A 23,999-nucleotide genomic window follows, 5' to 3' on the forward strand; every position below is an offset into this window, starting at 1 on the left:
CCCTGCAAAATAAGGTTTCTCTTTGTAATTAACAGTAAGTTCCTGTTTCTTAGGTCTGATGTAAACTGCTTGTAACCCCATCTACACGATGTATATTGTATAGTCCTGTCTCTTTTTCTCTTTGTATAACTGTAACCCTTCTAACCCTCCCCCCCCCCCCCCCGGCCCAACACCTCTCCTATAAGGACTTCAAGAGGCCAGCCATGGCTGCTCTCTCAAATCCTGACTTGGAGGTGCGGCAGCTGGCTGGCCAGTCATGGGTGTACCCCAGAATACAGCTTGCTTTAACTGGACAATTGTGCGCTTGGTCTTTTCTCCTTGAGAGTCTCATGTTTTACAAGCTCCTCTGGAAGAGCAGAAAGGACTGAGCTCTCTCAGTCCCCAGTAATTTTGTTTGTATAAGAAATTTATTTTATTTGACATGGGGGCAGGGTAGGTGGAAGGCAGGGGACAACTTTCAGGAATCATCAATTCTTTCCTCTACAGTGGGATCCAGATATCAGACACTGGACATCAGGTTTGCAAAATGACTTAACACACTTTTATGCTTTTATGTGATTAGCCATTGATACTTTTTTTTTTTTTTTTTTTTTTTTTTTTTGGTTTTTTGAGACAGGGTTTCTCTGTGTAGTCCTGGCTGTCCTGGAACTCACTCTGTAGACCAGGCTAGCCTCGAACTCAGAAATTCGCCTGCCTCTGCCTCCAAGTGCTGGGATTAAAGGCGTGCGCCACCACCGCCCGGCCATTGATACTTTTAAAATTTTTTAGAAAGATCACTGTGGTGGTTTGAATGACAATGGCCCCCATAGGCTCATAGGGAGTGGCACGATTAAGAGGTGTGGCCTCGTAAGAGTAGGTGTGGCCTTGGAGATAGTGTGTTTCTGGGCATGAGCTTTGAGGTTTCAGAAGCTCAAGCAGGCTGAGTGGCTTCCTCTCTCTTCCTGCTGTCTGCTGATCCAGTTGTAGAATTCTTAGCTCCTCCAGCACCATGTCTGCCTATGCACCAACATGCTTCCTGCCGTGACAAGAATGAACTAAACCTCTGAACTGTAAGCCAGCCTCAATTAAACGTTTTCCTCTCTAAGAATTGATATGGTCATGGTGTCTTCACAGCAATAAAACCCTAAGACGTGATCTTACAATGTAATATTCTTAAATGTGTAAAAATGAGCAAATTCCCCTTTTGTAAAGGCATCCTTGCCTCTGCAAACCCTCTGTAGGAAGCCTTGTCCTTTTTGTTGTCTTTGTTTACATTGCTGGTGGGAGTGCCAGTTACATCATTCAAAAGGACTCAATTCATCTGGCAGATGTAGAGAGAGAAGGAAAATGAGCAGAGAAACCATGAAGGCGAATGAACCAACGATGGTGTCTGGGCTTGCCAAAACCTTCCGGGTGTGTCTTACTTCTGAATGTTTTGACACTTCACTTTGGCAAATTGAAACTTGTAACATTTCCATAACAAACAATATCATTATTATTTCTCAACCACATAAAGGGAATTGAAATGATGTCCAAAAACCCGATCTGTTAGAGGATTATCTTTCCTTCACACACACACACACACACTTCTGTTAGAAGATTATCTTTCCTCATACACACACACACACACACACACACACACACACTTCTGTTAGAAGATTATCTTTCCTCATACACACACACACACATATACACACACACACAGTTCTGTTAGAGGATTATCTTTCCTCATACACACACACATACACACACACACACACACTTCTGTTAGAGGATTATCTTTCCTCATACACACACACACACACTTCTGTTAGAAGATTATCTTTCCTCATACACACACACACACACACACACACTTCTGTTAGAAGATTATCTTTCCTCACACACACACACACACACACACACACTTCTGTTAGAAGATTATCTTTCCTCATACACACACACACACACACTTCTGTTAGAGGATTATCTTTCCTCATACACACACACACACACACACTTCTGTTAGAAGATTATCTTTTCTTCAGACATTCTCTTCTCTCTCTCTCTCTCTCTCTCTCTCTCTCTCTCTCTCTCTCTCTCTCAGACAACTGTGTCAGTGTGCTTATGCTGGAATGGCATTCACAGAAAAAATCTCTCAAATATACCCATTTATATTATCTGCTTATATAATCATCCTTGTCCAGGCTAGCTTTGAACTCTTGGCTTCAAAGGATTCTCCTAGCCCAACTCGACTACACCCAGCTTTTTATGAATAGGTAGGACCAGTTCTGTAAACATCCAGGATCTGCCAAGTGGACCATTGCAACTATGATGCTTGTGCTGGATATGCTTCACACATCTAAATGTTTCTTTTAGTTACTTTATCAAATCACACAATATTAGATCCTTGTGATATCTAAAGGTTTGGGAGCCAACAAGATGCCTCACCAGGTAAAAGTGCTTGCCACATAAACTTGATGACCTGAGTTCAATTCCTGGAACCCATCATGGAAGAAAGCAATGGACTACTCAAAATTGTTCTCTGGCTGGGCAGTGGTGGCGCATGCCTTTAATCCCAGCAATTGGGAGGCAGAGGCAGGCAGATTTCTGAGTTCGAGGCCAGCATGGTCTACAGAGTGAGTTCCAGGACAGCCAAGGCTAACAGAGAAACCCTGTCTCGAAAAACCAAAAAAAAAAAAAAAAAAAAAAAAAAAAAAAATTGTTCTCTGGTGCTGGAGAGATGTCTCAGTGGTTAAGAGCACTGACTGCTCTTTCAGAGGTCCTGAGTTCAATTCCCAGAAACCACATGGTGGCTCACTACCATCTATAATGGGATCTGATGCCCTCTTCTGGTGTGTCCGAAGACAGCAACAGTGTACTCACATATATAAAATAAAATGAATCTTTAAAAAAAAAAAAAAGAAAAGAAAAGAAAAAATGTTTTCTGACATCCACATGTGCACCAAGACAGCATGCACACACAGGCACATAGACTCGTACAATAATAACAACAATAATAGTATTAATAATAAATGAAATCCATGGTTTTAACCAAAGGATACAGGGAGAAAAAAAACAAAAACAAGCTACTTAGCAAAATATCATTTATTAAAATGTCTTATAGATGACTGGGAAAATCATGAAGCTCTGGCTCAGCTGAGAAGTTGAGCTTGCTACCGTACTTGTTAGATTTGTTGTTGTTTGCCTGTTTGTTTTCGTCACACGCTAGTGTCATCTTGGAGGACAGAGCCTCAGCTGAGAAAATGCCGCCAATAGATTGATTAGTGTGGAAGTGTGTAGGGCATTTTCTTGATTAATGATGGACTTGGGAGGGCAAATTCCACTCTGGGTGGTGCCACCCCTGAGCAGATGCTCCTTCCTGGGTTGTATAAGAAAGCAGACTGAGCGAGCCTTGAGGAGCAGCATTCTCCCGTGGCCTCTGCTTCAGTTCTTGCCTCCTGCCTCTAGGCTCCTGCCTTGGGTTCCCTCCCCAATTTTGCTTCATGATGGACTATAAACAGTAAGCTAAAATAAACCCTCTCCTCCCCAAGTTTGTTGTAGGTCATGGTGTTTATCAGAGGAACAGAAAAGTAACTAAGACCTTGGTTTTGAACCCCATCACCACAAAGACTAAAAAAGTTAGAAAGTCACCAGGCGGAGGGGGCACACGCCTTTAATCCCAGCACTTGGGAGGCAGAGGCAGGCGGATTTCTGAGTTTGAGGCCAGTCTGGTCTACAGAGTGAGTTCTAGGTTAGCCAGGACTACACAGTGAAACCCTGTCTTGAAAAACAAAACAGGAGCTGGTGAGATGGCTCAGCAGTTAAGAGCACTGACTGCTCTTCCAGAGGTCCTGAGTTCAATTCCCAGCAACCACATGGTGGCTCACAGCCATCTGTAATGGGATCCGATGCCCTCTTCTGGTGTGCCTGAAGACAGCTAGCTACAGTGTACTCACATACATGAAATAAATAAATAAATCTTGTAAAAAAAAAAAAAAAAAAAGAAAGAAAGAAAAAAGAAAAAGAAAAACAAAACAAAAAACAAAAAAAAAGTTAGGAAGTCTTTTCTGTTGTAGGAATGTCAGGAATGTCCAGAAAGGCTGAGCCAGCAGCTGGACTGCATGCAAGTAGCAGTTTCACATCTCCTGTGATGAGCTTGTGAACTAAAGTTTATTTTATTTTATTTTATTTGCTTTCTTCTTCAGCAAAGTCAGTCTTCAAAAATGTTAGTAACACAGAAAACCTCAAGAAGTCCAGGGAATCTTCTACTCTACTAGTCGGATCCAGGAGGCCAGGAAGCATAATTTACACTGGGATTTATATCCCACTGGAAACCACACTATAGACTGTTACACTTTGTGCACGCAGGCAGGACTCTCTCCCAGCACAAACATCTCAGAAATACACACCTAAGCCAGCCTTGGCCAGGAGCCGAGATAATACAATAATCCACTCGGACAGCTGAGAAGGTGAAGTTCGGTCAGAGATAAGCAGTGGCAGAGTGTTCTGAGCTCATCCACCACCTGACAAGCCCAGGCACCGGCTGTAAGGCACAGCAGGTGTGCCCTCTGTGCCTGCCCAAGGCTTAAAGACACCATGATCCAGCCTCTGATACTGTAGCTACATGCTCCCCTGGCATGGAACATGTGCCAAAGAGAATAAATTTTCTATATTCCTGCATAGATGCTGAAATAAAGTCCTCAGGTTTTGGTTTGGTTTGGTTCGGTTTTCAATACTGTAATTTTACATTTCTCCTGGGTTTTCATTTCACTTGTTCAATAAATATTTATTGAGTACCTCCTGTGGCAGGATTTTCCCTTTGGATCAGTCAAACAGAAGACAGATGCCCACACTGGCCTTGTTCAGTTTCTCCTAAGTCAACAAATTCCCCAAGGAGTCATGGTTTAGAGTTGGATACTGTGGCAGCTCCCAGCTGCAGGGCAGCAAAGGCATCATAGCTTACTAATGACAGATGGAAGTAACAGCTTGGGTTGAAAAAAATGAAGGGAAGCCAAGTGTCTGGACCAAGATAGGAAAGTCAAATTTCTTTAATCACATACATCTAAGCTCCGAAGTGGTAGAACAATCTAATACTCCCAGTTTCTCCTGCAGTAGCCAGTACATTTTCCTTTGCAAGTGACAGAAACCCAACTCGAAACAGCCTGGGTGTGAGGCGGTTTATTGGTTTGTGTCATTGCTGTGTGCAAAGAGGGGCAGGTTTCAAGATGACAGGGTTAAGGTCTCAGATGAGTTTTCTGTAAGAGTTTTCTCTCTATTTAGGTTTGTGGTGCTTGTGTGTGTGTGTCTTTGTGTTCTGTTAACCTTGAGTTATGGCTTTACTTTGTAGCTAATGTTGGCTTTCAACCCTGTAATCCTACTGCCTCAGCCTTGGGGTGGGGGTGGGGGGTGCTGGGTTGTAGAGCACGCAGCACACAGCAGATAATTGAAGAGGTAGTTGATGTTGGTGCCAGGTTTCCACTGTCTACAGCTAGTCTCTCACAGACGGGCTTTCCCCAACAGCCATGGGGGATTATCAGACGCTGTGCCCTAGGTCATATCTGCTCTACCTCCAAAGTACAAAAGAGAAGGATCTTTCTCTCCAGGGACTAACTCTCCAGCTTCGGTTACATACCCTGTCCTGGCCTGGAACAGTTGGGAAAGCAGGTAGGATGTCAGAAATGTCTGGAACATCAGGAGCCCACTAGTGAGCAGGATCCCCGTTTACTTGTCCCCCTAAAACCATAGCACGGCTGTGGAGGATAGATTTCTCAAAGGAAGAAGAGATTAGCACAGCAAATGAAAGCAAAAGACATGTCAGAATTTACATGTTTACAAAATTAAACCTGTTCTTCCCTCCTGTTTCAGCCATGTTTCAGCCGTGTTTCACTGAGTTACTGAGTAGCATGGCTATGCTTCTATCTCCTTGGGTCTTAAACTTTAACACAGAACAGAACCGTATCTGTTATCAAAGCACAAATGCCTGGGATCTAGCCCAGAGTTCTGACCTCCAGGTCACAGATGCTGCTGGTCTAGCATCTCGGTGAATCTCTTTTCCCAATGAGTGATATCCCGGCTATCTGCAGGCAATGTGTTTGCATCTTTGGGGAGCATGTGGAGCTCTCACACTGATTAACTCTGACACGTTGGGGAAAGTTACCCAATTACTGTATGTGCTAGATTCTGCACACTATGACCTAGCAATGAAAAATCCCAAATATTAGCAAATGGAATCCAGCTGAGCATTAAAATACAGCTGCATAGCTGTGTTAGTTACTTTTGTCACTGTTATAACAAAATACCTGGCAAAGGCAATTAGAAAGGGAGGGTTTATTTTGGCCAAGATTTTAGAACCATTTCATCATGGCAAGAAAGTTCTAGCAGCAAGAAGGTGAGGTGTACCCCAGACAAAGAGCTCAGTGAAATGCTCAGCTCCCTTCCTCTGTGTGTGTGTTTGTGTGTATGTGTGTTTGCTTGTGCAGGCCACCATAGAAAAAGATGAATGTTGGCATTCAGAACTCTCTTTCTTGTATATGTTATATGCATCTGTGTGCTGACATATGTTACCAAGGACTAGCCTCAGCGTGGAGAGGGGTTCTGAGGAAGGGTGTCTGGGAGCAATACAAATGTCTCAAAGTGAACTCATGGGTTACAAGCTGACGGCCTATGATCTGTTCAAGACAGCTTTCCAAATTGCTCTATGTTCTGCTTGAGACAGCTTTCTCTTGCTATTCCAAAAACTCTCTGGATAGCTAATCTCTTGCAGATCAAAAGACCAATCTTTTATTTACAACTCAGTCATTACCACAGGTTTCCTTTTGATTATTCCATGAATCAGTATCTCACAACTCCAACCCCTTCATTCTTAGAAAGAGACAGCAAGTGCATTTTTTTAACATTTCAAAAGAATTCAGAGATCTGCTTGCCTTTGTTAAATACAGACAAAAGGGTGGCTGGGTGAGACCCTGTAGTGGGAATTTTTCCTGATAGTTGGGAGGAGCAAAGGTGGGAGGAGTAAGGAGAGGAAGAGGAGGAGTAAGAAGAGGAAGACAAGGAGAGAAGAAGCAGAGATGTAGGAGGATCAAGAGTCACGAGGGTATGGAGAGCAGTCCTGGGTAACAACTTATATTTAGGTTAGCTAATTGGAATACACCTCTAATTGTATGGGCATATTGTTATTGAGCATTATCAAACATATAAAGCCTTTGGTTAATATTTAAGCATTAGAGTCTCATTTTCTTACTGGGCCTGTGTAGATGGTGGGATGGTCTGGGCGCTGCCCAGCCTGGCAGAGACAGTGTGGAAGATTGGCAGAGCCATCTCCTACACTGGTGGCAAAGCTGGTGTTTCTAGCTGCGCTACACACACACACACACACACACACACACACACACACACACACGGCCTCTGGCTGTGGAACATGACAGCTGAGCTAGGCAGAGCTGCCACAGCTTAGTTGGTTTGACCAGCAGCCATTTTAAATAATTACTTCAATAAGACCCTGCCCTGAAATTACCATTCCTACCACACCTGGGTCTGAACCTAAACTCCCTCTGTCCCAGGCTAACCTTGAATTAAGGAATCTGCTTGCCTTTGTAAATACAAACAAAAAACTTAGCTGGGTGGGATCTTGCCTTGTGATCAACACCCTCTAAATATCTTTATCTCTTCTCTTAGTATCTTTCTGACAAAATAGCTCATAGTGCAGCTGCTGCTGTTCTTTCAGACCTGTAAAGCTCTTTATACAATTTGTATTGTATCCTTATATTTTATGTGTTGAGAACTTATATATGTTTGAACTCATGTTTTCAGTCTTCTTTCCCACAGCCTTAAAGCCTGTCTTGAAGGTCTCAGCATTTACCATTTTGCTGAGACATTAGACATACCCTCAAATCTTAGACTTATGCTGTTTCTAATTATCTGGGAGTCATTAACCTTGACAGGAGGAGCATTCCCTGAAGGAGGAACATGAAAATATGTATATTATTATACAAACAAGTCTTAAGTCCACAGCAACCATAACACTTATGGAGGTCCTCATCCTGCTGGCTCTGTTCCAGGGGTGGGAATTGTGTAATTTTGTCCCTTGTATGTCCCTTGCAGAGTTCAACTCAAGGTATCTTTATCATTATCTACTTTCCCCCCCCCCCAAGACAAAGACCTCATGCTTGTATATCAAGCAATTTGCCCACAATGAAATCATCTACCACAGCGCCCCAGCCTTCTTGGGTTTTTGAGACAGAGTCTATCTATATAGTCTATATAGTCCTGGCTATACTTGTACTTTCACTGTGTAAACCAGGCTGCCCTTGAACTCAGAGATTGGCTTGCCTCTGCCTCCAAAGTGCTAGAATTATAAAGGATTGCACCAGCCAGGCGGTGGTGGCGCACGCCTTTAATCCCAGCACTTGGGAGGCAGAAACAGGCAGATTTCTGAGTTGGAGGCCAGCCTGGTCTACAGAGTGAGTTCCAGGACAGCCAGGGCTACACAGAGAAACCCTGTCTCGAAAAACAAAAAACAAAAAACAAAAAACAAAAAACAAAAAACAAAAAACAAAAAACAAAAAACAAAAAACAAAAAAACAAAAAAAAAAAAAGGCTTGCACTCCTCTGCCTGGTCCAGTTTCTCTTTTTTATTCAGTCTGGAACTCTAACTGTGCTGTCCACATATTCAGGGTGGTCTGCCATGCTCAAGTAAGCCTTTCCAGATCACCTGGAATGTGTTTCCATAGTGATTCTAAATCCTACCAAGTTGCCAATGAAGACTAACCATCAAAAACCAGGTGGGTTTTATTCTAACATTATAATATCTATAAGTTGTGGCATGTATTGTGGTCTGGTGGGTACCTTCAGAGGGATTTCAGGTGCTTGTGTCTGGAAACAGAGAAGCTAAGCAGAGACATACAGCTACAGCAGAAGCAGCAGTTGATTGGAAACCTTTTTCCCTCAAGGGTAAAAGCAGGCCCAAGCAAAGGCTCACAATGGCTGTGCAAAGTCTCCACACACACCCCTACCCCCCCCCCCCCCCCCCCCCCCCCCCCCCCCCCCCCCCCCCCCCGCTTTCGAGACAGGGTTTTTCTGTATAGCCCTGGCTGTTCTGGAACTCACTCTGTAGACCAGGCTGGCCTCCAACTCAGAAATCTGCCTGTCTCTGCCTCCCAAGTGCTGGGATTAAAGACGTGTGCCACCACTGCCCTGCCATGTCCTTTTGTTTAAGGCAATGCAGTCTTAGCCCGGCTAAGAATGGAATCTTTAATGTCATACAGTGAGGCTTCTTGGTTCATTTGCATGCTGTGAGCTGGCACACTTCATGCACCTTACACCCCCACTCTCACCCCCCAGAGATGTATGTTCCACTATTATAATGAGGCAGAGGCCACCTTCAGACTCTCTGGAGTACCTGGAACCATGCCAGTGGCTTTAGCTAGCTCTAGTTGGCCTTGTCCTGAGGTTTCCAGCCATCATCTTTGCTGTTGTTTTTAAAAATTAAATTGCGGCCATTCAATTTTACCACAGAAGACTCAGGAGCCAGATGCTGGATTGAAAACCTGCTAGTTCAGAGAGGCAGAGAAAGCACCCAGCTGACCTTTCTACTCCACTGACATCTCAGAAGGAAAAAGCTCCGTTTCCTTCTTCGAGAGATGTCTTAAATACCTTTTTCTTCAAAGTCTTCTTTTCTGTTTACTTATGTTCACTCCCATCAGCTTGTTTCTTACTCTGCCTCTTGACCTAGGATTGACTTTATTTAGCTCTAGGATGAAAGGTGTGAGCTAGGGCTGGACCACACCCCAAGTACTTATTTACAGTATACAGAAAGCTCTAGGCTCAAAGACTGAGGATACCATGTTAGAAACAGGTTTTTACAGTTCACAACCTCAGGGTTCACAATGTGATCAAATACCCTGCAACACTTTACCACCTTGCTCTTTCTTCCAAGTTTTTCTTTTCACGCTACCCTCTTACCTTGTTTACTATGGCAATAGATCTAAGAGAGAAAAAATGTACATGATTGTATCAAAATGCTTAAAATATAGCTCATATGAGCTGACATGTTTTGCGAAGTCAGGCTAGATGGGTAGTATGTATTTTGTTGTTATTCAGCACAGAGTTTGTGTGAATCTTGGCAAGCATGGTATCTCACTCAGGGTCTCTATTGCTATGGTAAACCATCATGACCAAAAACAACTTGGCAAGAAAAGGGTTTATATTTCATCTTATACTTTGAAGTAACACTTTATCACCAAGGGAAATCAAGGCAGAAACCTGAAGGCAGGGACTGAAGTAGAAGCCATGGAAGAACGTTGTTTACTGATTTGCTCCTTACGGCTTGCTCAGCTGATTTCCAATCAAGGGCCACTTACTTAGGCAGGACACTGCCCACAGTGGGCTGGCTCTCCCACATAAATTCCCAGTCCAGAAAATATCCTACAGTCAGTCTACGGTTCAGTCTGATGGAGGCAATTCTTCAGTTGTGATTTCTCCTTCCCAGCTTTGTCCAGGTGTGGGTCAAGTTGACAAAAACCCATCTGCACAGATGGGCTCTACTACAAAATCTCTCTCTCTCTCTCTCTCTCTCTCTCTCTCTCTCTCTCTCTCTCTCTGCCTCTCTCTCTGCCTCTCTCTCTGCCTCTCTCTCTGTCTCTCTCTGTGTGTGTGTGTGTTTGTGTTTGTGTGTGGGTTTCTCTGTGTAGCTCTGGCTGTCCTGGAGCTCATTATGTAGACCAGGTTGTCCTCAAACTCACAGAGATCAGCCTGTCTCTGCCTCCCGAATCCTGGGACTAAAGGTGTGCTCCGCCACCACCCAGCAAAAATCACTTAGTTTTATTTGATGTTTGAGTGTTTCATCTGCATGTATTTCTATAAACTATCTGCATTCAGTACCCACAAAGGCCAGAAAAGAATGCCAGATACCAGGAACTAGAGTCACACATGGTTGTAAGTCCCCTGTATGGGTCCTGGGAACTGAGTCCAGGTTCTCCGCAAGAGCAACGAGTGCTCTCAACTGCTGAGCCATCTCTCCAGCCCCAACATCCAACTTTTAAGTTGTCAGTGTTCTTGTATGCTGAGTTTGTGTCTTCAGCCTTCCCAGGGAGTCCACAAGCTATCAGATGCTCTTTTCTTTTACTTTTAAACTTTAAAATATTTGTTTCTTGATCGTGTGTGAGCACACAGTTACAGCAGCATGTATGCAGGAGTCAGGGGACTACTTGGGAGTGTCAGTTCTCTCTCTCCACTATATAGTTCCTGGGGTGGAAACTCGAGCTGACAGGTCAGGTGGCAAGTACCTTTACCCACAGATCATCTCACCGGCCCTGGGTTCTTCCCAGATGTTTCAAATAAAGACTTTTGACTAGTGAAAGATGACTAGTTTCTTTTTTATGTTTGTTGTATTTTAAGGCAGGGTTTTATGTAGCCAAGGCTAGTTTCAAACTTGCTATGTAGCCAAGGCTAGTCTCAAACACATTATATAGCATCTGGGTTTTCTTCCTCCATGTTTTGAATTCTGGGATTTCAGTTATGTATTACCATGACCAGTTTGATTTAGTGCTGGAAACTGAGCCGTGTATTCTTGCATCCTAGGTAAGCGTGTTACCAACTAAGCTGCCTTCCTAGTCCCAAGGTGAAAAACATGGCTTTTAAAAGAGTGCATTTCAAACCAAAAGCCAACAGTGTGTGTGTGTGTTTGTGTGTGTGTGTGTGTGTGTGTGTGTGTGGACACATGCACCTGTAGGAAGTGATGTGCATGCGTGGGGTGTGTCTAAGCATAGAGGCAGAAAAGGCTATCAGGTTATCAGGTCTTCTTTCTCTCTCTCCCCATTAATCTCTTGAGCAGAGATTTTCATGTGTCAGCTAAGGCCAAGCAAGCCCCAGCAATCCTTTTGTCTCCCTACCCTACTCACCTTTAACACTGGGGTTATAAATGAGTGTGGTCATGGCTAGCTTTCACTATGTAGACCATGCTGGCCTTGAACTCACAGCCTTCCTCTGCCTCCAGAGTGCTGGGATCAAAGGTGTATACCACCTGGATTTTTTGTTTCTTTGCTTGTTTCTTTGAGGTGTTGAGGCTCAAAGCTCAGGTCCTTAGGCTTGCACAGCAGGAGCCTTTTCCCACTAAGCTATCTCGTGAGCCCTGGACAGTGTATTTACTGGTTAAAATAATGAGTTTTCCATCAGCACCAGCACAAGACATGGATGCTCTCCGGGCCTGTTTCTAGGGAGGTTATGGAAAGGGACAACTTTTATTCATTAAAGTCTTGTGAACACAGTATGGGCAAGGTGAATAAAATAATCAGTAAGTCAAGGGGACTTTCCATAGAGCAAGCTGAAAGGGATCCTAACTACATGTAACAGATGTTCACACTCCTCCCTCGGTGGGCTGCTTCTGGGATCCAGCCTAAGAAAACAACCAGAGCTGAGAACAAAGATGTGTGTGTGTGCGCGCAGCTAAGAAAGTCTGCACCTGCCCTCTACCGATGACAAGCAACCTCACTGGGAAAGAAGAAATGGCTTTCTGTTTCTTTTCTTTCTCCCATTTATATTTTTCTCTTTCTCTTTAATTAATCTTTAAATTGAATTATTATTATATTTTGTATGTGTGTGTTGCTGTTGTTGTTGGTTGGTCTGTTGGTTGTTTTGTTTTTGGAGATAGGGTTTCTCTGTGTAGCCCTAGCTATCCTGGAACTTATTCTATAGACTAGGCTGGCCTCAAACTTGGAGATCTGCCTGCTTCTGCCTCCCTAGTTCTGGGACTAAAGTCATGCGCTACTTGTGCCCAGCCCTGCTTTAATTTCTGTACCGACTTCTTTCATGGTGAACTGTTATCAATCAGTATAAGATGAAATAAACACTAACCTCTTCTCATTGCTGTAGGTCATGGTGTTTTATCACAGTAACAGAAACCCTAACTAAGACACCTGTTGAGGCATTTCACCTGCTTTTTTTCCTTCTTTCCCTCCCTTCCTTTCTGCCTCCTTCCCTCCCTCCCTTCTTCCTTCCTTTCTGCGTGTTTTTGTTGTTTGCTGTTGTTTTGACACAGAGTCTTATAATACAGTCCAAGCTGACCTCAAACTTGAGACCATCTTGATTCAGGTCTGATTATAGGCAAGCACCACCCCATCTCACTTGGCTGCCAACTTAGAATTCTCAAACTCACTGTCAACTCCAGCTAAAAGGCCAGCCCTGCCCAGCCCTGAGTCCCTATAGCCTGCCTGCTTGCTTTCTCCTCTCAATATGGGCCTTTTGTGTGCAGCCATGGGAAGGCCTTATCCCAGATACAAACTCCATCCTCAATCTTGTCTATGCCTTGGATCTAGGATCAAGCATACAGTGCTTCGGAGAAAATGGATCAGGGCAGGACCCGATGAATGTCCAAAGTAAGCTTTCACCATTACAAGGGTAGGGAATTTCAGCATACCCACGAGGAGGAGCTGGATTGCCGAGCTGGTACAGGCTCTGCTCTTTGGGACAGGGTGTGATCAGGGGAACATTGGATCGACGTAAGAAGAATTTCACTTGAAGATGACCTTAACTTTATTTTTTTTTTCCTGTGATTTCATAAGTCTTTGTAAGTAAGGTTCAAGCATATCTGCAGACAGGTAGACTACAGATAAGTATGAAAAATACCGAGTAGTAGATGTTAACAAAGAAAGGGAGATAATTGGGCAGTGTATTAGACGAATGCCTAAATTACTAATGGCTTTTGCATAAGGTCATCTGCTCTGGTATTCCAGACTGCAGGTAGGTATCAGCATGGATTTTCTTGGTGTAAATGGTTAACCAGTAAGGGACAATTTTCCAAGTTGTCTTTCTAGAAACCCCACAAGGAAGTGATATCCCAAACCAAAACCAAATTTTGAAAACTAGTTATTTGGGTAAAAAGTGGCTCTCCTTTTTGTAGCTTGGCTTGGTGATGTGACAAAGGCATCCTTTCTGCCCTCCCCACCCACCCCACTGCCCCGCATCCTTTATGGGACACATCATGTCTTTCCATATGTCTTGGAAATATCTTTCTCCTGGCAGCTCAGTACATTGTAGAGAGTAAGCTCGGGAGATATAGAACAGAACTTACTTGGCTCCTTTCTCACTGCGATGATGAATACCTGACAAGAGGCAACCCAAGGAAGCAAGGGTTTAATTTGGCTCACAGTCTTAGGGATACAGTCCATCACAGCAGAGAAGGCATGGTGGCAGGTCATTCTATAACAGAGGGGATGCGCATTTGGGAAATTCTTGACTCTCAGCAGCATCTTTGTGAAACAGGAGGCAGAGACTGGCTAGTGTCTTAGTTACTTTTCAATTGCTATGGCAAAACACCATGATCAGATCAAGGCAGCTTCAAGAAGAGCCAATATCATGGTGACAGCATGGTGGCAGGCAGCCCTCACACCGCTGACAATTTTGAAACTGTTTCATCGGCTCAGAAAAGCAGGACAACTTAAAACGCATACAAGGTCTGTACACGTCTGCACTAGGGGACAGGGTTCTGGGAAGGAAATGTACACTATCTCTTTAAAGAGCTAATTATTCTGCTTTCTTCTTTCACCTTCCAAGGGGTGGACCTTAGTCTGTGATTGAACCAGCCCGACTGGAATGTTAGGTTCCACCCAAGCCAGAGATTTCATTCTCTTTACCATGAGTTTGGTTGTTTTGTTTTTTTGTTTGTTTGTTTTTCCCTGTGTTAACAGTGGACAAAAGGAACTTCTGCAAGTTGTGCACACTGTGATACACAAATACACAGAATCTATCCTCTATCTATCTATCTATCTATCTATCTATCTATCTATCTATCTATCATCTATCATTTCTCTCATCTATCAATCATCTCTCTAACATCCATCTATCTCTCTATCATCTCTCTATCATCTATCAATCATCTATTTATCTATCTATCTATTATCTATTATCTATGATCTATCGATCATCTATCTATCTATTGATGATCTATCTATCAATCTATCTATCTCTCATCTGTCTGCTGTCTGTCTGTCTAATAAAGATTTCCTTTTAACAAATCTCGAGGCTATCCATCTAGAAGTCCAGTAAGATCACGGTCTGTATGTAGTAGAAGTGTAGTTTCAGCCATTTTGCCTTAGACATGACAAACAGGAGCAAGCACTCCCAACAGCCGTTAGCTGAGCTGTGATAGCCTCCCTCCTCAGCAGCACAGTGGCACGCTAGCACCTGCTGTGCTAGAGCAAACTTCTTCAGATGGGGATGTCTCTAAGGTGGGGGTGCCAGGCATACGGCATGGGCGTCTGCATTGACACACTGATAGGATGGAGCAAGCAGGACCTGTGATTGAGGTGAGCAAGTGCATTTGTATTTGGGAAATTTCTCGCATATTAGGGAGAAAGACTCAGGACAGAAGCTGGACATGCTAATAATCTGACAGGCTTTGCAAGTGGGAGGCAATTCTGTACCTCAGGTTATATTATGGAATGCCTTGCTTAGGGTTTTCTGAGACATTTCACCACACTGCCTAAGTGGCTCTGCAATTTGTAGACTCTCATGAATGTCCCAGCTCAGCTTCTGACTAGCTCAACTACACCCCAGCCCCATGCCTGGCTTAAACATCAGGCTTTTGTGGGTTTTTTCCAATGTTGGGAATTGAACCCTGAGCCTTGTGCTTGTTAGGCAAGTGCTCTGCCACTGATCTACAACCCCAGCACTCGTTATACTTTAAAGAGAGTTTACACTATTGTTTTAATTCATTTATTATGAGCATATGTCTGTGTGTGCGCGAATACGCTGGTGACTGCCCAAGGAAGAGGATGCCAGGTCCCCTAGAGCTGGAGTTACAGGCTATAGTGAGCCCCATGATGTGGTTTCTGGGAACCAAACTCAGGTCCTCTGTGAGAGCAGCAAGGGCTCTCAACCACAGAGCCATCTCTCCAGCTCTGGACTATTGCTCTGAAATTCTAGGGTCCTTGCCTTGGACATGGGGGCAACCTTAAATTTCATCTCATTAAGCATACACTCAATGTTTAGATCTCATTGCTGAGTGTCATCCAGCCTTTCCCACCAGATGTGGATGGAAACCTGGATTCTGTGTCTTCTTCCCTCTCTCTTTAGAAAATGTAAAGAATGTGGTTTTTTGAACATTGACCCTAAACGCTGGGCTTGGTGGCTCCTGCTGGTTATCTCAGGCACCAGGGAGTCTGAGGCCAGAAGATTACTGATAGATAAAAGTCTATTCGGACTACGTAGTAAATTCAGCCTAGGTTACAGAATGAGACCCTATCTCAGAAAACAAACAAAACAGAAATTAAGCTGAAATGTGTCCCTTGTTTTTGTTTTTCAAGACAGGGTTTCTCTGTGTAGCCCTGGCTGTCCTGGAACTCACTCTGTAGACCAGGCTGGCCTCGAACTCAGAAATCTACCTGCCTCTTCCTCCCAAGTGCTAGGATTAAAGGCATGTGCCACCATGTGCCACCACTGCCCTGCCATGTCCTTTTGTTTAAGGCAATGCATTCTGGGTTTAATCCATCTTCCACAAAACACCCTCAGGAACCTGAGACCTTCTGTTTTCAAAGTCAAACAGGCTCAAGTTTTAGGGGAATCTGTCTCCTGCTTCATCTCCACAAACAGGTTTTCCTTGTAAGAGTTTACTGCCATCCTTCTGGGTAGAAAGAGTAGCAGTTCCTTATGTTCCTGTTATGAATACAGGCTAGGGTCCTACTGTTGGGGAGTGGGTAGGGCAGAGAGAAACCTCAAAGTGGGTTTGACCAGCGCAAGTGCTGGCGTTAGGAATTGTTTTTTATTCCAGGCAATTGCTGGGCTGGAAGTCCCTGAGGGCCACAGTCCAACAACCTAGGAAGAGCTAGCTGATCCAGGTTTCCAGATTCCGGGCAATACCATGCTTTCAGTTAGAAGTAGTAGCTCTCCACAAAGGCGTGGCTAGGTATCTTTTAAACTTCAGGGAGGATGCCTACAGCAGCAAACACCTATTGCTGTCTGGATAAGATCCGAAGCATCAGGATTATGAGTGTGTTTGGATTTTCACATCAAGTTTTTCATTCAGTTTCACAATATCTTTACTTATTCCAGTCCTGAAATATTAATATTGCAGATTTTTAGAAAAACAAAACATAGTAGTAGAAAACCGGGGAGCCAGGTAGTGGTGGCGCACGCCTTTAATCCCAGCACTTGGGAGGCAGAGGCAGGTGGATTTCTGAGTTCGAGGCCAGCCTGGTCTACAGAGTGAGTTCCAGGACAGGGCTATATAGAGAAACTCTGTCTCAAAAAGCAAACAAAACAACAACAACAACAACACAGTAGTAGAGTGTTTGAGAGTGAAAGAATGCTCAAGACTGAACCCAGGGCCTCATTGGAAGCCCTTCAAGGCTTGCTAGTGGCCAGGCTCCGCCCTTGAAGACCTCTGACCACCAGGATCCACCCACAGAACATCCTCCCGATGAATGTGGCTAAGCTCCACCCTACTGAGTAAAAAGCCCAAACTCAGGATTTGAAACCCCACCAATCCGCACACTGTAAATCTCTGCCCTGGAAAGCTACCTGCTCATCCCCACCCGTCCCCGCCCGCCCTCACCAAAGAAACCGTTTATAAACATTGTCTTCCCCACAGTTGACTGCTGCTTCTCCACTGAGCAGATGCAGCCACCCGCCTGGGTTTTCCCCTCTCAATAATTCTCTTGTATGAGGTCTGTTGTGCGATGTTGAGGTGTTCCTTGGCTTCTGACTGCCAGGATAGCTTTCCATTGGGGAAGCCTTTCACCTCAGAGCTGTAACACACATTCTTCAATATTAAGTTTAATGAATGCGCTACTGAGTTACACTCCAGGCTGTGTAGAATACTTTGTGAAGCTTTTTAAAGTCTCGTTTTTGGAGACTTGTCACTGAAATGACACCGTATATGTCACCACAAGGCCTAGGTCCATTTCTGGGAGCCTGCATTGGTGGTGCATGCTGGTTCAGCCCACTACTTGGGAGGTGGAACAGATAGGAGTTCCAGGATATTTAGTATAGATCTCTGTGTGTGTGTGTGTGTGTGTGTGTGTGTGTGTGTGTGTGTTTCACCTTTTAATCTCAAGGGTTTGAGAAAGAAAAAAAAAGAAAATAAGTGGGTTTTTTTTTTTTTTTTTTAAGAAAATAGCATAAGATTTTTCAAAGCACCTGATTGTTGCCCTTTTGTCTCTGTTTAACTTTGTGAAATGCTTATAATCTCTGAAGTTGGCATTACACAAGGAAAGTATCAAGTCCAGATTTACAGAGCTTAGAAATGCCAGTTCTTAAAGATACTTGGCCCAGAGCAAGGAATCTGTCTAATTCTTAGGAATATGAGATTTCAGGTTCATGGAAAATTTACATTTTTTTTCTGCTTTCTTTTTTTTTTCTCTCTCTCTTTTTTCTTGGTTCTGGGGATTGAACCTAGGGTCTTGAGCAAACCTAAGACTCTAAGTTTCTTTCTTTCTTTCTTTTAATAAAAAGTTTCATATTTGGGTCGTTTAAAAAAAGCCTCATAAAAATTCAGCTGCGGCTAACTTATCAGCCCCAAACAAATGACTTCATACTTCATGATGCAAGTGACAGGATTTTATATCACATCTGGACTTACGTTATTGTAACCTAATCCAGGCACACACTGCCGAGGGAAGACGGTGAGCGATACTGCCTGACACACTCGGGATTAAACTGCTTTACTTTTTCTAAATGAATTACAGGGGCGACCACCAAGACAGGCTGATATTTCACTCTCCAAAAGTAAAGAAATAAAATGATTTGGGTTTTGTTGTTGCTGTTTTCTTTTTTTATTTTTTTAAAGCAAAACTGAAGAAAAACCAAAAACCCACTGCTGCTAATCCCCCTGCATTCCTCTGCTTGCACATGCGCACCACTCCACTTAGGACTGGCCCTTCCTCTCCTTACCCGGAGGCCCATTCCTGGGTGGAATTTCTGCAGGAGGAGTTGGCAGAGATTAGCGCTGTGTGCTGTTTGAGCTCAGAGGTAACATCAGTTCCCCTCCATCTGTTCCAGCCCTTCTGTCTACTACTGGGGCTTAAAGCAGTTATGATGCAAGGGAAGGTGCTTTCCCACGTCTCCACGCAGTGGTGGATCACATGGCTCTCTGATACAGTCTTTTTCAGGTGCGAGCTATCGGGCCAGGGAAAGGCCAGCTGAGCACCTGGGCTGACGATGGTGTTGGTGGTGGACAAGACTTTGTTGAGAAAAGCGTTTGTATTTCTCATTGACAAGCAATGTCTGGTATGTGGATCACGCTGGGTATCTGATTGGAGAAGGACTGACTATCACCAGACTAGGGACGGTTAGCAAGATGACCCAGCAGACCCGGAGCCACCTCACACACTGGATGGCCTCTGGTTGTCGCTGACACTGGCTTCCATGGTCCAGTCCAATGCAGAGGCTCTTCCTCAGCACATCCAAGGGGCTCTTTCCTTCCTTTGTTTTAGTGGGGTAAATACAATGTTTGCTTGTTTTTATGTGCCTTTGTGTGTGCTTGCGTGACCTGATATGCAGACAGTGCCCTGAGGAACTGAGACCAGTACACCAGACTCCGGCCACTGGAGTCGTTACTGTTGTGAGCTGTCTGCTGAGAGAGCCAAAATGCAAGGCCTCTGCGAGAGCAGTAAGTGCTCCTAACTGCCGAGCCATCTCTCCGTACCCTCTAGTGGTTTTCTTAATTTGGTCTGGAGGTGGGGGTACGGTACTATAAATGTTTATCTGAATTCTCGTCTTTACCTAGACCAGCGGCTTTGTAACTCCACTGTGCAGATAATGGAATGTTTGGCCTAGAGCCAAGTGTGACTCAGATTTAGCTCACTGGGTGAAGCTTTTGAGGTACAAGGAAGAAACACAGTGAAATGTGGTATGTTTGAAAGAAATGAAGATCACACATTTAGTCTTTGGAGTTTTCTATGAGTAAATGTCCTTAGAGAGAACAGAACTGATAGCTTATAATTAATAATAATAATAATCCCCCCAAATTAAAAATACTTTTAGAAGTAGTGCTTCTGTATTCTACAGGAAAAATGAAGGAAAGCTTGGAAATATCAAAGGTACTGAGCTTATGGAGTGGGGGTTGGGAGGGTGAATTATAGTAGTGGCCAAATGTTAAACATTTGTGGCTGTTTTCTTTTATCCCAAGCTTCATCACGGGGCCATCCAAGCTCTATCCTTGAATGCCTCTAAGCAACATTCATTGAATGGATTATTTAAGATTTATTTGTTTGTTATATACACAGTGCTCAGCTTGCATATAAGCCTGTACACCATACCAGAAGAGGGCGCCAGATCTCATTACAGATGGTTGTAAGCCACCATGTGGTTGCTGGGAATTGAACTCCGGACCTCTGGAAAAGCAACCAGTGCTCTCAGCGGCTGAGCCACCTCTTCAGACCCCACTGAATGGATCTTATAAGTGGTTTGCCACAGATATCCTTATTCTTTGACAATTCCACACATGTCTATCATGTATTAAGATTATCATTTTTAATTTATTTTTGAATGTGTGTCACATCACACTTCTGGAGGTGAGATGACAATTTGAGGAGAGAGTCAGTTTTCTTTTCCTACTATTCTGGTTCTAGGATCAAACTCAGTTCATGAGGCTTGGCCATTTTGCTAACCCTGTGTAGTGTGCTTTGATCTTATATATACTAATTAGTATCTCTTCTTCCTCTCCCACTTTTTCTGAAGCCCTTCTTAATGAGTTCACCTACTTTCCTGTATATGTGTATGTGTCTCGCTGAGTTTTATCAGGGTAGTTTGCTGAAACATGGGAAACTTACCCATAGTTCCACTGGGTCTCTGAGTTTGGGGTCAGCATTGTCTACAAAGTGAGTTCCAGGACAGCCAGGGCTACACAGAGAAACCATGTCTCAAAACAAACCACCACCACAACAAAACAAGCCAAGAAAACAAACAAACAAACAAACAAATCATATAATCCTGTAAGTTATAATAAGAACAAGTAAAATAAAAGCACCCCTCTTGAAAACTGCAAGCTAGCCCTTAACCCACTTCTGGCTTTCATTTCCTAGATCAATGCTTCATCTGTTCTTGCTCATTCTTTTGATATTTCCATGTCTTTAGACAATATGTTTATAGTAGTATTATTTGAACTTCCCCTTTTAAGTATCACCTATTGATTTCACATCCTAGGAACTGAGAAATTAGCATGAATCCTCTCCCATGGTTCTCATACAGGCATACACACATATACATGTACGTGCATGCATACACACACACACACAAACACACACACACACACACACACACACACACACACCTTGGTTCACAAGCAAGTTTCTCATTCCTATTTTCTCTAAACAAAGCCACATTGTAAATTCGCTCTGATAGACCCTGGAGTAGCACCTACAAAAAGGCAGTTACAGAATGTAGTAAACCTGTTACTTCCCTTTTTCTCTAAACAAAGTCACATTGTAAGCATGTGATAAGACCCTGGAGTAGCATCTACAAAAAGGCAGCTACAGAATGTAGTAAAACTGTTACTTTGCAACAAGGAGAGTAAGAAACAAAGTCAATAAATCCATTTACCAAAAATGGCAGTGGTGATAAGAAGCAGAGGCAGGCCCGTTCTTACTTTTCTCTTTCTTTTTATGTTACTAGTTTTATAAGCCAATTTTTCATTTTTTCCATAGTAAAAGTTGAATGCACTGTTGCACAGAATGTGTAATATGCACCTTTTCCAACATGAACATTACAGATAAATGTTCAGTCATTTCACTACTTTTGTTATGTGCACAGCTCACTCTATGCTGAGCCAGTATTCTTGGAATATTCCCACTTTCTGAAGAGCCGCCCTATAAGGGTACTTGTGGGGCAGCAAATCATGCCACCATACAGAAGAATTCGTAAAGTTGTAGCAAGTTTAGAATTCTGATAAAGGAGTTCAAACTAGCTCCTGATCAGAATCCTGTCCTGGAGAATGTGACTGTCAAATACTGAGCAAGTACTGTCATTAAAGGTATTCATCAGCATGCCTGACTTACTCTGTTATTTTAATTTAATCTGATTTTTATTTGTTTGTATGTGTGTGTCAGAATAAATGTGTGCTGCATGTTTGTAGATGCCTACAGAGACAGAAGAGTGAGTCTCCTAGGCTGGAGTCATATGTGGTCGTGAGCCTTCTGATGTGGGTTCCAGGAACTTACTTCCAGTCCTCAGAAAGAGCAGCAAGTGCTCGTAACACTGAGCCATCTCTTTAGCCTATTCTATGATTGGGCTGAGTATTGGGGTTTTGTTCCATTTAATAGATTTTAGTATTGTTCTAATTTAATAGATTTTAGTATTGTTCTAATTTCCACATTTTGAAATTCCCTATAGACATTACTTACTGGTTTCACATCATAGATTAGGAGTGAATCTGGGCTCTCTCTGACCCTGGTAAAATTCCTATTGCATGTCCTTAGAAAACTTGTGTATAAACTTCCTCTTCCTCCTCTTCTTCCTCCTCTTCCTCTTCCTCCTCCTTCTCCTCCTCCTTCTCCTCCTCCTCTTCCTCTTCCTCCTCCTTCTCCTCCTCCTTTTCCTCCTCTTCCTCTTCCTCCTTTTCTGTCTCCTCTTCCTCTTCCTCCTCCTTCTCCTGCTCCTTTTCCTCCTCCTCCTCTTCTTCCTTTCTCTCTCCCTCTCTCCTCTTTCTCTCTCTTTCTTCTCTCTCTCTGTTGTTTGTTTTTTGGTTTGGTTTGGTCTTTGAGACAAAGTTTCTCTGTGTAGCCCTTAGTAGCATACACACAATTCTGCTGGCCTGCCCTCAAGGACCTAGCAATTTGCGTACATAATTACCTGCTGCTGCCAGGTGCAACAGGTGTGTGCAGCTGGATAAAAGGACCCTCACCCCACCCCAGTTTTCTCTCTCTCTCTCTCTCTCTCTCTCTCTCTCTCTCTCTCTCTCTCTCTCTCTCTCTCCATGTGTTCCTTGCTGGCCTCTCTCTCTCCCTTCCTGTCCTTCTCTGTGCCCCATCCTCTTCTCTGCCCTCGTGGCTCTGCTCCTGTCTGTCTGTCTGTTTGTCTACATGTCTACTAGTCTGCCTCTACCCCTTCTCCAGGTCCTCATTCCATTCCCTTCCCCCAAACAAACCTCCTTATACTCGATCTGTTATAGGGCATGGGCCTGCCAGGTACCCCCTTACTATATTATAGTTCATAACAGCCTTGGCTATCCTGGAACTCTGTAGACCAGGCTACAGACTCAAATGTTTGCCTGCCTGTCTCCCAAGTACTGAGATTAAAGGTGTATGCCACCACAGCCTGGCTGTTTTTCTTTTCTTTTTCTTTTTTAAAGATTTATTTATTTAATGTATATGAGTACACTGTAGCTGTCTTCAGAGGGTATCAAATTCTATTACAGGGTGGTTGTGAGCCACCATGTGGTTGCTGGGAATTGAACTCAGGACCTCTGGAAGAGCAAGCAGTCAATGCTCTTAACCACTGAGCCATCTCTCCAGCCCCTGGCTGTTTTTTTTTTTTTTTTTTTTTTTTTTTTTTTTTTTTTTTTTTTTTATTGATCATTTATATATTACAGCTATAGTTCTCTTATGACATATGTAATTTGAAAAAATTGTAAAGAAACAATTTGGGGGACTAGAGTATAGCTTGGTATGTAGAATTTATGCCTGGCATGTATGAAGATTTGTGTTTGACCACCAGCACTAAATAAAACAGGTATCATGACACACATCTATAATCACAGCATATGGAGGTAGAGGCAAGAGGATCAGAAGCTCAAAGTCATCCTCAGTTACAAAATAAATTCAAGGGCATCCAGGGATACAGGAAACTTCAAAAAATAAAACCAGGACTGAAAGAAGCCATTTTGGAGGCAAGTATTGGAATTGAATGCAGAGCCTTGTGTATGATAAATATATACCATAACTCTGAGCTATACCCCAATTTCCAGGAAACCATTTTTAATCATAACATTTACAAAAATGTAGACTTCTACAAATATTATTTATCAAAATGAGCAAAGAAAACAAATTACATTGTGAAAAAAATGAAATTATAAAGACAGGAAATAAAAAGGAAGTAACAGAACAAAGACC

General features: G+C 43.3%; 1 long non-coding RNA gene across 1 annotated transcript; it reads left to right on the forward strand.

The window, feature by feature from the left end:
• Positions 1-18,839: 18,839 nt before the first annotated feature.
• On the forward strand, positions 18,840-19,415 carry LOC143434305 (uncharacterized). Its single transcript, XR_013103709.1, has 2 exons — positions 18,840-18,921; positions 19,052-19,415. It is a non-coding gene; the product is annotated as an uncharacterized LOC143434305 (long non-coding RNA).
• Positions 19,416-23,999: the final 4,584 nt, after the last annotated feature.

The sequence above is a fragment of the Arvicanthis niloticus genome, chromosome 14, assembly GCF_011762505.2.
Source record: "Arvicanthis niloticus isolate mArvNil1 chromosome 14, mArvNil1.pat.X, whole genome shotgun sequence".
NCBI classification, from domain to species: Eukaryota; Metazoa; Chordata; class Mammalia; order Rodentia; family Muridae; genus Arvicanthis; species Arvicanthis niloticus.